Genomic DNA, 4,527 nt, shown 5'->3' with positions numbered 1-4,527 from the left:
GATTACAGTTGCATTTTAGTGTAGCACATAGTACCTCAGTTAGGGGCATTTATGGTGCAACATTGGCATCAATTATTTAAAAAAATACCACTTTGGGTTTGGTCATGAAGTACACAGAATCTGGTTGGCCAAAGGAGAGAAATCTTGATTTTGATCTCAAGACTTTTGTCAAAGTTTCGGAAGAGTTGTTAATGGATGCTGGTCTAGCGCTAAGAGCAGATTAGCTTGTTCCTCCCACTGCGTTGAGGATTTCCATCGAGCTGTGGCTCATGAGGGTCACATGGGATCTACTATGACTAGAAGACATGTAAGATTGACATGTTGGTGCCCTGCTGTTGATAGTGAGATTAATCAAGTTGTTAAAGAATGTGTTATCTGTTTGAGTTGTAATAAGACTTTGAAATTCAGGACTTCTCCATTATGTCCCATTGAGGTACCCAAAGGACCTAGGAGAAAATTAGGAAGAGATATTGTAGGGCCATTCCATTCATTAGCTAGCACTTAGAGGTTTGCATTAGTAAAGATGAACTATTATAGTAAAAGTCCTGAAGTGAAATCTCAGAGAGAGGTTACATCTAAAGTGGTTATGGATTTCTGAAAGGACATTTTTTTGAACAAGGGATATACAGACATGTTGGTATTGGACAATGGTGTTCAATTTGTTTCAAGGGAAGTGGAGATGTTTCTGGAAACAAGTTGCATTAAGCATCTTAAGAGTACATTACCATCCCAAACAAATGGACTCGTTGAGAGAAAGAACAAAGTGTCAGGAGAATGTATCCAGTAGGCTATTGCCAATAAGTGTGTTGTTGCTAATGCAGTGAAATGTAAGCGGTGTTTTTCTCGTACTACTCCTAATGTGGCGACAAGTGTTTCACTGTTTTAATTATTACGAGGTAGAAGGGCCACAACTTTAGTTTGTCCAGCAAGGATGAATAAGTGGGTGAAAACGGATCAGGACAAATGGTCAGATGAAACCATTAGGTCTAGAGTTATTACAATTCAAGAGAAACAAAATATTTTAATGAAAGAAATAGATTTAAAGTACCAGACTTCAAGGTGGGAGAAGTTGTTTGTTTCTGTGAATCTGTTCATGTGTAAAAAGGGGGTACCAATTTGAAGGTCAAGGTAAATTGTGAAGGTAAAAGGAAATAGTATGAAAGTGGAAGGTGGACAAAGGTGGAACAGCAGGAATGTGGTTAAAGTGAACAATACAGGGAAGCAATTGGACCGCGACTGGAGTGATTCTATGTTTTTTTTGTTTAGTTTTATATATTTTTATTATTCATTTTTTTTAAATAGGGGTCAAACGATCAAGTAAAATGTTAATGTTTATGTAATTTGATGACTAGGTTTTGTTCACATGTAGTATCATGCAGTATAATATGCTAATGTACATGTAGGATGATGTCTAGCAGTATTATATGCTAATGTTCATGTAAGATGATGTCTAGAAGTATTTTTGTAAAAAGAAAGAGTCATGTGGTATTCAATGGTCATGTATGCTGGAGCCACAGGCTAGTGTAACCTTGGCATTGTCTTGCGAAGGTTCTACATGGAATGTGCTTTCAATTGGGGGAAGTTGGAAGTGTCCTGTGACCACCATCAGCCCTTCATGTTGTATCTTAAAATAAAAATACTTGAATACTTGCAGCAAGTGTCTTCTATCCTTAATGTATGAAAGATAGTCTATAGAATCGGTAGACCAGGACCTAGGCATGATTTGTGGCTGATTGAGATTAAGGTCTGGTCGGAACCATGTAGTGGAGTGGTCTGGAAGCCCAAAAGTTAGAATGTGTTCCTAAGTTCCAATACAGAAGGAAACTTTGTCACTTTTTGAGGCATAAATTCTTCCTTGTGTGGGCCGCCTCTGAAAATGTAGCTGCTGCCCTGAAATGGAAGGCCAGATACTTGAAGCAGGCTTGTCCCACTGGTGCTATAGAGCTTTGGAAGTTTCTTGCTGAATGGGATTTTTTTGTTTGTTCGGAGGTGCTGGGAGCCATGACCAGGAAGAAGGTGATTTTCAATCTCATGAAATGGAAATGCCATAGGATAATTGTTCCAGCCGGTCTGCTTGGAGCTCTGGAGGATCACATTTTCAAAGTTTCCAAACTGTTTCTTGTGCCCAAACAACCACAGAGTACACTTGTAAGGCCCTCAAGACCTCAGAGGGGGTATTTAGAGTCACTTAGGGTGTCAGGCAGAGACCAACAGCAAAGTCCAGTCCAGTTTCCAGTTCTACAGGTCAGTTGGGCCCTGGATGAAAAAGTTGTGGTTTGTTGTGTTCCTTTAGCCATGCAGAAAGTAAGCCAACTAACTATCGGAGACCATCCTTTTTCCGGGGACATGGGGGGCTCCTGGCCATTTCTTCATTGTTCCTCTAAGGTCACAGCCAACAGGTCAAATCCTCTTCAGTTCTTCTGTAGGTCCAGAAAGTCTGCTGAAGGGTTGCCATATGTATGCCTGGCACTAGCTTGTGGGGAAGAGAAGACTCATGGGCACACTGTAACCCATGAGCTAAAAGTTACAGCAGCAACCCTTCTACTTTACAGTAGTTCCTATTTGCAGTACTGCAAATAGGCCCCACATGCCATGTGTCTGTGCATTTTCAAGTTGGAAAATTTCTTCGGCTACACTAAACTTGGACTCTGAACGTCGCAGGTCTGTAGTGCAGTACATTTTGGTAATCACCAGTGTCCTTCCACATCTAACACTAAAACCTAGTTTGAAGCAGGCCTGAACCTACAACAAACTTGGAGGCAGAAGTCTGGCAGGACAAAGACAGGGTCTTAAAGCACAGGGTATACAGAAGACTTGCCCTGGCATCCTGGTTTATTCCTTTTAAGTTCACCAAAGTGTGACATATTGTTCTTCAGACAGACTTGTCAGGCACAATTTAACAGGGGGGTGTCAACAGCATGCCCATAGCCCTCACCCACAAGATTCTGCAGAGCTCAGAGAAGTCACCCCTCCCCATTAAATTCAGCTAATTTCTGTTTTTGCAATGTCCACTTTTTAGGTTTGGATTAATGAATACTGTAGGCATTCTGATACATGAGGCATATTGAAATGGGCTGTGACAGAATTGCTGGCTTTCTGATTTGTTGACCTTTGATCATCATGTTTTAATGATGAATTATGGCTTTTTTACAGCATTCTGTGAATGGTATTGGCTGTTTTCAGTTTTTTCATGCAAGTGGAAATTACTTTAAGTTTTCACAGAAAATATTTCAGAGCAGGCATCAGTTATTATAGGATAACTGTACATGCAATGCGTTTTAGTAACTCGTGGTCTGCAGCTATTCTGCCATTGCCATTATGACAGTGCTATCTTAAGGTTTTCCGGGGAGCTCAGAAAATTGTTTTTTTATTATTTATTTTCAGCTAATTCAAGCTCTCATGATGCCAATAAATATTGAACATTAAACTTTCAAATATTAGGGGATGCTCAACCTGCCTAGTGTCCGCTAGCCAAATAGTTTCAAAGGCAAGTTCTTCTTTTTGCATTTGAATCTAAATTCATGTCGTCTCTTACAATATTTTACATGGAATTGATCGTCTAATCAGCCTGCACCTCCCATTGTAAGAAAGACATTTTATGGTTGATAAGTTGATATTTAGTGGATTAGTACACAATGATAAAACAAGACCCATGAATGTATGTAGTGCATTCAATTGTAGCTTTAATTGCCATATATTACTAATGAACAATAGATCCCTTTTCACAAATGGCATTCTCACTGAAACAGTGAAAATTAAATAACTGCTCAGAGGATTTTCACTATTGCATTGCATGGAATCTAATAATTGTCCCCTTACTTCACTTCCCTTGCTTTGTTACTCCATTCATCTTTCTATGTGTTCTCTGGCTGCAGAAGGATTTCACTTTGTGCCGAGGAAGTGAATGGGAGGCAGCAGTAGGAAAGAAATGTATAGGTGAAGAGAAAGGTAGAGTGAGAGAGGTGAAGTAGTTGAAGTTGGGAAGAAAAAATAGCGATGAGGTAGAGAGGTAGGTGAGGTAAGACAAAGTGAAAAAAGCAAGATAGCCAAAAAAAGAAAATATATAGCGAGGTTGGAAGAGGAAGAGAAACAGAAATAGAGAGAGAAATCAAATTTATAGTGAGGTAGAGAGCAAGATATAGAATGTAGGCCTGGGCAGAGTTTGTGAAGTTCTTCCCTGCAGAACTCCACTAAGTGCCTGAAAAACTCTTCCGCTCTGTGGAGTTCTGCTAGTGGCGCAGTCTGTTAAGTCACACTGGGGCATATTATCAAGGACAGGCGATACATTATCGCCGCTTTTATTGGCAGGAAACTGCTGATAAAGCGGCGATAATGGCCTTGATAATATGCTCTATGAATTCCAATCGAAGCCCATGTTAGATGTGAACACATCTAACATGGGTTTCGATTGGAATTCATAGAGCATATTATCAAGGCCATTATCGCCGCTTTATCGGCAGTTTCCTGCCAATAAAAGCGGCGATAATGTATCGCCTGTCCTTGATAATATGCCCCACTAATTTTTAG

This window comes from Lissotriton vulgaris, unplaced genomic scaffold (assembly GCF_964263255.1).
Source record: "Lissotriton vulgaris unplaced genomic scaffold, aLisVul1.2 SCAFFOLD_1085, whole genome shotgun sequence".
Lineage (NCBI taxonomy): Eukaryota > Metazoa > Chordata > Amphibia > Caudata > Salamandridae > Lissotriton > Lissotriton vulgaris.
This window is presented reverse-complemented; position numbering follows the sequence as displayed.